At 42.3% G+C, this 13,766-nt stretch overlaps 1 long non-coding RNA gene across 1 annotated transcript in view; it reads left to right on the top strand.

The window, feature by feature from the left end:
• LOC134980463 (uncharacterized) overlaps positions 1-13,471 on the top strand; it is a 120,299-nt gene extending 106,828 nt beyond the window's left edge. Inside the window, exon 2 of the long non-coding RNA XR_010190401.1 lies at positions 5,292-13,471. This is a non-coding gene — a long non-coding RNA (uncharacterized LOC134980463). The remainder of the gene's footprint in view (positions 1-5,291) is intronic.
• Positions 13,472-13,766: the final 295 nt, after the last annotated feature.

Here is a 13,766-nt window from a genome sequence, read left to right as displayed (position 1 = left end):
TGCCCTTCTCAGAGAACTGAGCAGTGCCCTCTTCTCCTTGTGCCCCTCTGGGACAGTTTCTTCATCATATTTCGCTGATTGCTTACTGTTTCACAGTGCCAAAGCTGCAGATCATTCTACATCCTGCTGCTCACAGGGATCATGCAGCTCAGTTCTGCCTGCCACAGTTGCTTTCCAGCTCCATACTGTTGTAGGATGACCTGCAGATCGAACCTGGTCAAACACTTGTTCTACCAAGGTTTATTGTTCATCCCAGCCTCTAAGGGCTTTGTCCCCTGTGAAAGAGGCTCTTCACACCAGAGATGGTCATGTTTATTTGGATCAGGAAGATTAGAAAAGTGGAATGACATTTTGTTGCTTGTAGTTAGTACTTTGACTTAGTTGTGTTCTTCACCACTGTCAACTTCTTCACATACAGTATTGCCTCTATATGTATTACATTTCTCATAAATAGTACTTCCCACTTTGGTTTTAGGACAGATTTTTCTTCTCATCCTACCTTTTTCTGTATTTTTGTGTAATTTGCTTCAAGAACATTTTCTTATACTTGTAACACTACATCATATTTCAATAAAAAGATATTTAAAAATATATATTTGGAACACAAAATAAATACATTAAGTCGCATTTTTGTGGCTATAGGCTAACGTCCACTTTCTGCCCACAAAATTACTGCTTGCTATAAATGATGTCCACAATGTTATTTATTATTTAGCTATAAAGCCAACATTATCCAAATAATTAAATTATTTTGCCTTTAGCCAAATTAAAATGCAGCAATGTATTTATTTTTTAAACTAACACTCTCTAATTTTACATAATAATACAGTTTAGAAAATGGTTTTGGAGTGAGATCACTCTGAGATTATACTAAATGGTCAAATACATGAATATATAATGAATAGGTTATCTAGTTATTTTGGGATAGACTGTCCACTTCCTTTATTTTGAGTAGTAAATTTATAGAGCATACAACATGGAGATTTATTTACGAAGCACGAGGTTGTAAAACCCGTCACTTCTGATCATGTTTGCACCCATCATTTAACCTAAGACCCATTGTCCTATTAATATGACATACATTGGTGCAAAAAACAACAACTATTTATAAATATTTGTTGACATATAGACCCAGTGTCTTATACATAGGACACAAAAGGGGATATCCAATTAGCAGCAGAAATTTACTACTGCTAATATATTCCCCCAGGGCTATCCTATTAGCTGTGATGCCGGCACAATTATCCCCCGAAGGCAACACTTATCGGGGATTATGCTTTGCGTGCCTTAAGCAGTGGGGCTGAGAGGGGGTAATAGCAATTATTTACCCATGCCTGGGCTGCTGAAGGGGCCCATTAGGGCCCCGGTCTGCCTCCCCAAATATACTTACTGCTGGCCGGTGCCATCTTCCCAGTCACAATGTCAGGAAGATGCCCACCGTACATTAAAAGAAAAGACTCTGGCACATTTTGCTCTCTAGTGACCATGCGTCGTCTTCCCAGGTAATTTTTTGGGGGCCCAAAAAAGGGCTTTAATAGTATAGCTCGATAATCAGCATAGTGCTTAAATCGCAATATTAGACCATTTTTTGGGGGGGCCAAAAAAATTTACATGGCTAATAGGCTATGGCACTTAATAATTTTGTAACTGAGGTCTGATTTTTAAAAATATTGGCATATTGATGTTTAGAGTAAATTTATCAATAAATATATTGAAAATATAAATTTTCATATTGTGGGTTTTAACAGGTTAAAAGGTGCTTGGAAAATGCATCTACTGTATTTAAATAGGTGTTCTATATAGGCTAATTGTCAGTCAAGAAAGAGTTTGAAGGATGTCAGGAACAATCATTTTTACTATTTCCAGCAACTGCATTTACTATAGATTCTGCCAACCAGCAAATGTCATATATTGATTTTGTAACTGTGAATCTATAGTCTTAATTCAATTAAGAGCAATGCCATATTGATTGTTCTGGGGCAATACATAGGTGATGATCAGAGCTCACAAAACCTATTCATACAGTAGACTGAATTTGTGCATGTTAATGCGCACTCCTATATGACCACAAACTAATGTTGCATAATGTACTGGTGATATGGGAGCAGTGTAGGGGACTTTTAGGGGGCTGTTGCTGTTGTGTAAATGCACTCACATGGCACATACTCACTATCGCCCCTGCAACACTGCTCATTTAATTAATCCCATAATGTGCTAGACAGAGAAGTAATAATTGTTTTGCACATAAAGCTTTGCAGTGCCACACTATTAGAAGTACATCAAAGTCAGATTGACGGAAGATGTTACTCTCCGCTTTAAGGTTCGAAACTCGGAAATGGAATGGAATGGTGGATCAGAGCAGTTCAGCCTCATTATGGGACAGGCCCAATCACATGACTTCTATTGTCCCGAGAAATAAGATTTAAAATAAAGTTGATGTGGAGAGGGACAATTTAGAAATAAGTTCATGGTACAATGAGATACAAAGGGAGTTTTACCACTCCATTGGGCAGATGTATAAACCTGTAGAAGGTATAAAGAAGTGATAAACCAGTGATAAGCGCAAAGTGATAAACGCACCAGCCAATCATTACGGATTTGAAAAATGACAGTTAGGAGCTGATTGGCTGGTGCATTATGACCTTGCACTTATCACCACTTTATCACGTCTTTATGCCTTCTCCAGGCTTAATACATCTGTCCCAAAGTGTCTTGTTTTTTATGGGTTACATTTTTTGTATCTGTCACGTACATTCATTGCCAGAAGATGCAGTCATGTTTTTGTAATAAATCAGTAAAAAATACATTAGTGACACAGTACAGACAACCCTGATGTCACCACCATTTTATATTTAATGTAACACATAATGTAAATTGAAAATTTTTGCATTTTTTAAAATAAAGAAAATGGAAAAGTTACAATTATTAGTTTGGTTCTAAAAGTATAATTGGATGGACTTGACTAACAGTTCTAATCATAATCATGCCATCTTCATGTAGACGTTGCGAGTGTCAGTTGGACGCCTATTGCCCACCTCTAAATCACGCTCTTAATTGTCTGCTTTTTTTGCATTAAAAAACAACTATTAAAACAATTCATTCAAAAATATTAAAGAGACTTGTAAGTTGCAACATTTGGTGTTGCAATTAAGTAACACTATTTTTCAAAAACAACTACAGAAACACATTTGTTAAATTCCCTTATTGGAGAGGAGACAGGACAAGATCCTTCAGTCTGACTACAACAGACACTTCAATCTTACTATTTTAAACACTATAACTCAGTCAGTGGCATCCCCTATTCTTAATGTCCAGCAGTCGTCTAGCCTTATGCTAACACAGTAAATATGTCCATTGAATGTAACATATTTCCTTGGTTAGTCTCTCAGTAGAAAAAGCACAGAAATATACTGTTTTGTTTATTGTATATATACAGAGTTCGGGAGATATATGAGACAGACTTGTCTTTGAATGCTTTATATGATTCATTCTACACCCCACCTGTCTTTATCCCTGTTGAGTCGGAGACTGTTGACATTAACTAGCTAGAAGAATAATGAATACAAGAGACACTTTAGAAGAGTTTAACAATCTATGACATTCTTTGTGCTTGTTCTCTCTGCCTTATGCTTTGTTTCCTCACTCTCTTTTCATTCGTCTTTTACTTTATATTTTCTAAAGGACTATTAGGAAAAGAATGAGAAGCTCAAGCTATTTGTATGTTTTAAATTAGGCTAGAACTTGAATACATGTTGAGAATAATGTTATAGAGGGCATTTAGTCATAAAACAATATGTTTACAGAGCAACTAAGTACTTATAAATGTATACACTGCAGACGAAGGTGTCAAGTTTAATGTTTATAGACTTATCAATATTAACAACATAAAATCATTCAGCAGTTGTTAATAGGTAAATGCCATCCAAGGGTGTAGCTACCATAGGTGCAGGGAGTGCAGCTGCTATGGGGCCCAGAGCTGAGAGGGGCCCACTTTCCCTGTCACAGTTACATGTGTTATATACAGGGGCGTAGCTACCATAGGTGCAGGGAGTGCAGCTGCTATGGGGCCCTGAGCTGAGAGGGGACATCCTTCCCTGTCACAGTTACATGTGTTATATACAGGGTGTAGCTACCATAGGTGCAGGGAGTGCAGCTGCTATGGGGACCATCTTGCTTGTCAAAGTTACATATGTTATATACATTTTTCACCACTGGGTAGTACATAAGGGACCTTACAAACTTTTGCCATGGTGTCTACAGTATATCTAGTTATGCCCCTGGACTTGCTCAATGTAATGTGGTATAAAATTGACAGGAGGGTATTATAATGTTACATAATATGAGCTGGGGCACTGTAATGTGGCACAGTATGAAATGGAGGCACTATACTGTGGCATAATATGAACTAGGGGCACTGCATGTCCTAATGTGCTTTAGGTACTGTGATGTGTAATGTGCACTGTTGGCCCTACAATGTGGGGCATAATGTGAACTAGGGCACTACTATGATTAATAAAATAAACTAAAGAACTACTATGGGGCATAACATTAATTAAAGCACCACTATGGTTCAGAAAAAGAAATAGGGCACTATTATGGGGCATAAAAGTAACAACTGCTGCTTGTCTCTGTAGAAGCAGGGGCCCCACAAAATGTTGCTATGGGGCCCACAAAGTTCTGGCTATGCCCCTGATGCCATCATGTTTACAGTCAGTAGTTTCGATCAGTATGTTAAATGCCTCCACAAAAGCCGTATACTGTCTTTATTTAGTTTCATATTACAGGTTGAGTCTCCCTAATCCAAAATACCTGGGACCAGAGGTATTTTGGATATCGGATTTTTCTGTATTTTGGAATAATTGCATACCATAATGAGATATCATGGTGATGGGACCTAAATCTAAGCACAGAATGCATTTATGTTTCATATACACCTTATACACACAGCCTGAAGGTCATTTTAGCCAATATTTTTTATAACTTTGTGCATTAAACAAAGTGTGTCTACATTCACACAATTCATTTATGTTTCATATACACCTTATACTCACAGCCTGAAGGTCATTTAATACAATATTTTTAATAACTTTGTGTATTAAACAAAGTTTGTGTACATTGAGCCATCAGAAAACAAAGGTTTCACAATCTCACTCTCACTCAAAAAAGTCCGTATTTCGGAATATTCCGTATTTCGGAATATTTGGATATGGGATACTCAACCTGTATAATTTTTTTTTAAATGTGAAGGATTTGTGTTGTAATGGATTTTTTTTTGTCTTCTGTACATACAGTAAAGAACCGCTGACATTTGGCTGAAGTGCAACAGGTCACAATGAAGCAACAGAGGATTGTGAAGTGATAGTCTGTACCATGGACTCTGCAATCAAGGACTTCTTAGCTGTGATTAATAAATTGAAAGATACTGTACAAACTTATATATGACTCAGAGGAAATCACAAGTTGGTGTCGAAACGCGTGAGTCAGTTTAACCAAGTTTCAGTGCAGAATTGGTGAAGTCTTTATCAGCCGGTGCTTATTACTATTAAAGTTACATTATCATGATTGATTGCTATAATCATAAAACTAGTGAAATCATGAATACTGTTCCTGATTAAACAACATCATCCTGGATTTAAAAGGGAAAAATATTGACACATTACCCTTAAATTTCTTGGGGACAAGGACATGGGATTTTAAGAGTACTGAACTGTAATCTCTGGGTGAATAACTGTATTATCAGGAAGGTTTGGACTTGCAAATAATCTATATATATAAATGCGAAAGCACTCACTCACTCACTCACTCATTCACTCACTTCCTGACTCATCACTAATTCTCTTACTTCATGATGTGTTAGGGAGCTGAAATGTAACATAGGTATTCTGCAGGTGGGAAATAGGAAAACTATTTAATTAGAATTTTAATAAACCTCCACTAAGGGGATGAACAGGGGGTTGACATAATGACATCATTACCAATGCGTGGCTTGCGTTACATGAATGATAACACCCAAACGGACAATCAGATCAAAATTTGGATTGCAACTCCAGTGTGTAGAACGCCGGGATCCCGGCAGCATACCGATGCCGGGATCCCGGCGGGGAGGGGCGAGTACAGCAAGCCCCTTGCGGGCTCGCTGCGGTCGCCACGCTGCGCTCGCCACGCTGCGCTCGCCACGCTGCGGTCGCCACGGGTTCTATTCCCACTCTATGGGTGTCGTGGACACCCACGAGTGGAAATAGTCCCTGTTGGTCGGCATGCCGACCGTCGGGATAGTGACCCGTCGGGCTGGTGGAGGAGGTCATGTGACTGTCGGTCACATAAATACCACCCAGTGGGGATATGTATTGCAGGATGAGGCTGGGCTGGAGAGGCAGTGTGCGACTATGCAGCTGTGTTTGAGGTTTTGGAGGCAGTGTGTGAGGTTATTTGGCAGTGTGTGTGTGTAGCTATGGGGAAGTGTGTGTGTGTGTGTGTGTGTGTGTGTGTGTGTGTGTGTGTGAGACTATTGGGGCAGCATGTGTGAGGCTATGAGGCAGCATGAGGCTATGAGGGCAGCGGGTATGAGTCTATGTGTTTGTTTGTGTGTGTGTGTGTGTGTGTGTGTGTGTGTGTGTGCCGGGGGGGCATATTATTTACTGAGAACATAACAGTATGGCATACAGAATGCCAGGGGCACTATGATGATAAACTTTCTTCTTATGTTGGTGTGTCCTTATCCCCCCAACGCTGCACCCAATACTGTGTCTTTATCCCCCAACACTTTACCCAATACTGTAGCCTTGTCTCCTAACCCTGCCACCAATACTGTACCCTTACCCCCAACCCTTCACTCACTACTGTACCCTTACCCCCAACCCTTCACTCACTACTGTACCCTTACCCCCTAACCCTGCACCCAAAACTACAATATATCCTTACCATCTAACCTTGCACACACTACAATACACATATCCACCTGAGACTGCACATATTACTGTACCCTTACCCCCTAACCCTGCACCCAAACTATGTCCTTATCACCTAACCTTGCACACACTACTGTACCCTCCCCCCTAACCTTTCACACACTACTGTACCCTCCCCCCTAACCTTGCACACACTACTGTACACTTAACCCCTAACTTTTCAAATAGTACTGTACCCTCACCCCCCCCCAATCCTGCACACACTACTGTGCCCTTACCCCCCTAACTCTGCCCTGAAAACTATGTCCTTATCACCTAACTTTGCACACACTACTGTACCCTTCCTCCTCCCAACCCTGCACACACTACAGTACCCTCACCCCTAACCTTGCACACACTACTGTACCCTCCCCCCAACCCTGCACACTACTGTACATTTACCCCCTAACCTTGCACACACTACTGGTCCCTTACCCTCAACCCTACACACAGTACTGTACCCTTAGCCCCTAACCTTTCACACACTACTGTATACTTAACACTTATTTTACAACCCTACACACAGTATTGGACCCTTACCCTTCTAACTCTACACACACTACTGTATATGTATCACTTATTTTACATATTGCTTATTACATTTTAAAATATGAAACATTGTAAAGAGACAGGTAAAGAGGGCATATTTGTGGGTGGGTGCAAGTTTAGAGTTTGCAGAGGGTGTCAAATACCTTAGCACTAGTCCTGAATAGGTGTCAGAGCATCAGAATCAGACCTGTATTATATGTGTACAAAAAGTGTGTAGATATTAAATATATAATCATGGCCGCAACTAGGGGTGGCTAGGGGCTGTAGGGGCACTAATGAGGCCAGTTCTGGTGCAGGCTGCAGCACTAGTGATACTCCCAGCCCTGCTGGCTCCCACTGTCTTCTGGCTCCCCTTAACAGCTAGTGACCTGCTGTCAGGTGTCAGCAGCACTAGAGACTCCCGGCGCTTTCGGGTTGAGGATGCACATCGTGCGTGTGACGTCATGACGCCGCATGTGCATGTGACATCACACGCACACATCAGAGGCTGCAGACTGGGGAGAACGGAGGCGGGAGTCTGGCGCCAGCAGTAGTGAACCCCCACACACACAAAAGAAGGTGCGTGGCGTGCTGGCAGCATCGGGGCAACAGGCAAAGATAGAGAAGGGGGGAGCCTGGGGGCGTGAATATTGCACTGCCTGTTGTGTTGCCAAATAAATGTACACTGTCATGTCACATCAAATAAGCAAATGTTCTGGGGCCCGTAGCCCCTGCATATCCTCTTTGGTCTATGGGCCTCATAACATTGGCTTATTTGACGTGATATCTGACAATATACTTGTAACACTTCAAAAGACCCTGAGTACCACTGTCTTTTTTCAGCGGGCATTTATTCAGTACAGAGGGCAACTGGGCCATTGCTACTACTGTTTAGGAGTGCTGGACACCAAGAACTATATAAGTCCAGATAAGTAAAGGGCAGTGAAGAATCCGGGAATTTTGTGCAATTTTCCGAGCATCGGGAGACTCTGCAGTTAGCCAGGATTCTCCCACAGGATGTGGGAGGGTAGGCAACCCTGGTTTATTTATAAAGTAGATCTTGTACTCTACCCTGTCACTTTCATTATAATGAGCTACAGTAGCTGCAAGCATATGGGTCATCTAGTAGGTAAGTTCCTCAGGAACTATAATACATGCTAAAATAATGGAAAATAGAAACAAACTAAGTTAAAAAGATTGGGAGAGGAAGTCCAGAATGAGAGATGACAAAAGTTATACTAGTATAGGAGGACAGGATGAGAAAGACAGTGGAGGAAGGGGACAAGGAAAGGGGAGGGTAATGAAAAGGGGTTGAAACAGGGTGGGCTGTGGACGAATCTTTGGAGGAATGTATATGCTTGTTACGCTTGATGAAGAGGTGGATTTAGACCTCATGGGGCCCAAATCAAGATACAGATTTCGGGCCCCATCCCTCAAACAATCCATAGCACCAGTGGTGTAACTTCATCCCAGTCGCCCAAAGGCAAGATAGATGTAGCCCCCCCCACATATATGCCAACTTGTAAAATGAATGACATGCCCATGACACTGCTATGAAAATTAGTTGTTTACATTGCCCGATGTGACGCTATAATGTCACACCGCACGCATAGGCAAACGCAGGGGGGTTTTCCGGGTGCCCAGAAACCCCCCCTCCTCTTGGCCAGTTGCTCAAATTATGACAACAATAGCAATAGTATATAAAACGATTACTAGAGCTTCTGCCCCATCATGCAGTTTAAGGGACAGAGCAGAGCTGCTGTATATGCCCAGTGGTATCAGCTTATTCTACTTAGTTTGTCATGTGTGGATCTGAGTCCTCAGTCAGTGCACTGGACCAGAGAGTAGCTACCAGGAAGAAGAGACAGGAGCTTTACTATGATGTGGGAGAATGTGTGCTTAGAAAGTGCTGTTCAGGCTCTATTATGTTTGTGTGTTTATGTATTATTTAAATATGTTTGCTACAGCCTATACTATTGTGTTAGATATTAATACTGTATTCCATACAATATCCAGTGTATAAAAAGATCAAGGTTTACATTAATATCCAAGGTCGTTACTAGGTTCTTCTGCTGCTATCCCAGACTCCTGCACTTGCTCCAATCTTCCACAGAGTGGGAGACGGTGGATTGCATTTGGAAACCCCCCTCTAGAAATCCTGCGTTTGCCAATTCACATTACGCCACATGGTATGAGCCGAAATTCACATTACGCTACACGGTGTGAGCCAAATTCACATTATGCCACACAGTATGAGCCAAAATTCACATTATTCCACATGGTATGAGCCGAAAATACATATTGCGCCACACGGTATGAGCCAAAATTCACATTACACCACACAGTATGAGCTGAAATTCACATTACACCACACAGCATGAGCCGAAATTCACATAACGCTACACGGTATGAGCCAAATTCACATTACGCCACATGGTATGAGCCAAAATTCACATTACGCCACACAGTATGAGCCCAAATTCACATTATGCCACATGGTATGAGCCGAAATTCACATTACGCCACATGGTATGAGCTGAAATTCACAATACGCCACACGGTATGAGCCAAATTCACAGTACACCACACTGTATGATCCAAAATACACATTACGCCACATGTTGTGAGCCAAAATTCACATTACGCCACATGGTATGAGCCAAGTTTACATTACACCACATGGGCTGAAATTCACATTACACCACATGGTATGAGCCGAAATTCACATTACGCCACACGGTATGTGCCGAAATTCACATTATTCCACACGGTATGAGCCAATTTCATATTACACCACAAAGTATGAGAGAAATTCAAATTATACCACATGGTATGAGCTGAAATTCACATTACACCACATGGTATAAGCCGAAATTCACATTATACCACAGAGTACTGTATGAGCCGAAATTCACATTACACCACACAGAATGAGCCAAATTCATGTTATACAGTACCAGTGAAAGACAGTACTGCTGAACAACTTCTGGCTGATTCATTAAGTCAATGAATTTGATAGAATTTGTCCTACTCTGGCTCCCTCCTAAGAGGAACGCTATATGCTGCTCCTCCACAGTGGCACACTATGCAGGAGAGGAGGAAGGATAGCTGTGACTGATAGAGCAGTGTGTGGGTGTGAGCTGGGGCCGGCTCCCAGCGGCAGCTGTCTGATCAATGGGAGTCATTCTGACCCGTTCGCACACAGCGGTTCTTCGCTGCAGTGTGAATGGGTCAGAACTGCGGCTGTGTGGTGCCCGCATTGCGCACGTGCGTTGTTGCCCAGCGATGGCAATCACCGGGCAATGACGCCAGGACCAAAGAAATCGATCGCAAGAAGAGTGACAGCGGGAAGGAGGATCAGGGTGTCTACTCACCTTTTCCCTGCTGTGGTAAGGCGAACGCAGGCGTGTCCAGGCGTTTGGAGGGTGGATGTCTGACGTCACAGCCAGGACCTTCATCGCTGGATCCGTCGCACTGGGTAAGTAGGTTCAGGGCTAGTCTTGTTCTGCACAAAACTTTTTTAGCATAGCAGGGCTGCACAAGCGATCGCAGCCCTGCTATGCTAAAATACACTCCCCCATAGGCTGCCCCTGACACTCACCGGGCCCTAAGTGGGTGCCTGGGATGCCTAGCGGTTAATCCACCCCTGTCTTGATGGGATGTGTGAATTATCTATTGAAACCCTTATTACCTCAATGAATGGAGCCTTGCTCAGAGCAGTGTTGTCAGTGACATAATAACTCCATTTGTCCTTTCCATTGCAGCGCCCCTGGGCTCTCCACTCACAAATTCCCACACTGGGACAGGGGGTAAGTATTTCACCCCTCTACTTCACCCTACCATAACACTACCCATTGGGTGGTGGTGGCAAGGACTAACCCTCGGGAATGGGGGGGGGGGTAGCGGCTACAGCTAACCACCTCCTAATGCCTAAACCTAACACACCCCCCTGGGCCCTAACACTCACCTTCAGCATTCCGGCGGTTGGTGTTTCGGCGCTGGTGTCTCAAGTGGTGTAGGAATTCCGGCATCAGTCACATGACTGCTGGCATGTAAACTGGTGGGATGCCGATGCATCCTGTGATATCTATGCTTGAGCACAGGTCACTTAATTAGCACCTCAGTTATATGGATTTAAACATTTGGGCTGAAGCCTGGATATAACTAAAACCAGCAATGTAAGTGTGCCTTGAGGACCAAGATTACGAATGTCTGTCCTAAACTATACAGTTTTAAAATTTAACCCTGGACACAGTACCAGAAATTCCTCACCAGTGCCTTGAGGCTCCCCTAAAGGTTTCTTTACCATCTTAGAAGTCCCAGAGATTGGTGTTTATCCCTTTGGAATGCATATTACCCCATTCATTTGCACATCTCCAGGAATTCACAATTCCATGACTGTAATAAACTGCTTCAAACATGCGATTGGGTCGGAACTGTGCATGTGCTGCGGCCGCATCGCGCAGGAGCATTGTTGCCCAGCGACGGCCGTCGCCAGGCAGCGACGCCGCTAACGAAGAAAGTGGTCGCAGCAATAACCGCAAGAAGATTGACAGGAGGAAGGCGTTCCGGGGTGTCAACTGACCGTTTTCTGGGAGTGGTGCGGCGAACGCAGGCATGTCCAGGCGTTTGGAGGGCGGATGTCTGACATCACTTCCGGGACCATCAACGCTGGATTCATCGCACAGGGTAAGTAACTTATACCCTGGTCTTGTTCTGCACAAAACTTTTTTTGCATAGCAGGGCTGCACAAGCGATCGCAGCCTTGCTATGCAAAAAATCCCTCCCCATAGGCGGCTTCTAGTTGATCACACGGGCTGCAAAAAGTAGCTACGTGCTATCAACTTGGAATGACCCCCAATATTTCTTGTTTTGATACATCTACTCACAGAATGTGGCACATAATACTTTATCAGGAGTGGTTCCAAAGCCTGTGATATCAGTGTACTCAAGTCACTTAAGTACAAGTAGCGGACAAATGACAGCATCTGAACAAGAGAGCAGCGTGGTTATACAGATTTACAGATTTTGTGGTTTGTAAATAACCAGAGCCGGCCCTAACCAATATGATGCCCTAGGCAAGATTTTGGCTGGTGCCCCCTAGCATCACCGCTGGTTCTGCAAGAGATGCCTGGCATGAGTCAGCTGGCAGCTCTGCTAACGTCGGGCGCCTTTTGTTTATGAAAATGCATCTTATTTGCATTACTATGTGGCAAGGATGCACAAGCAGCTTCTGCTGATTAAAATTATATGCAGCATGCCTATATTCTGTGTGTGACTGCGGCTGTATCTGCATACGAAAAGTTACATTACAGTGATTTCCAGGAATACACACAGAATATAGGCATGCCGCATATCATTTTAATCAGCAGAAGCTGCTGGTGCCCCTAAGCATACCAAATGCCCTAGGCATTTGCCTAGTTTGCCTATGCCTAAGGCCGGCTCTGTAAATAACAGTATCTACTTTGTTATACTTTGGGGTTTCTTGTTCAAGCTGTGTTTTTTGTAAAATCACTTCAGAATTATAATAGCGATTTCATTGAAAGAAAACAGTCTTGTTAGGCATTAATCAAATCAATGTGAAAATCATCAAACGAGATATTATATTAATATTATTATTATTATTTTTAATATTATTTTAGTAGCAGTAGTAATAATAATATTAGCATCAACAACTGCGGGTGATCCTTTTCTGTTCACGGCAAACATATTGACAAACTGCGTACAGTAGCTGGCTTCCAGTCGTATACCCGCTACCTGTGGTTCTTATGTTTGTCATTTGTATATGAGATTGATTGCTGGAAATATCAATATGACAACATTTTTAATTAACACATAATGTCTGCATGCATTATCAGAACACGCATGTTGAGACTTGATTTGTGCCGATACAAATATCTTCATTCTGTCTGGCATTTAAATGAGACGAATGCCTTCATTTCACAGCTTTAAATTAAGTTTAATATGTAACATTATTAAATATGGTTTTCCAAGTCCGCCTCGTGTTGTTGGTTTCTACCCTACCGTATAAGCTGACGCACTTACTCCTTGTGAACTGATGGCTTCAGGGGAAAGCACAGCAGGATTTATTTGAGGAAACATGAAATTGTCTGACAGAAAGATGAACATTTCTCCGAGTCCATATTAAACTTCCAGCAAAGCCGTGCATAGTGGAATGCTATGGGTTATTAAAACGCGATGCAAATGTTGAAGACATGAAGCAAACATCCATTGCATGTGAGGTTATTCAGAAATACACGTTACTAGCTCCAATAAAATGAAATATCCCAA

This window comes from Pseudophryne corroboree, chromosome 12, assembly GCF_028390025.1.
Source record: "Pseudophryne corroboree isolate aPseCor3 chromosome 12, aPseCor3.hap2, whole genome shotgun sequence".
NCBI lineage: Eukaryota > Metazoa > Chordata > Amphibia > Anura > Myobatrachidae > Pseudophryne > Pseudophryne corroboree.
Note: the sequence above shows the minus strand (reverse complement) of the source record. Positions and strands in the feature narration are given on the sequence as shown.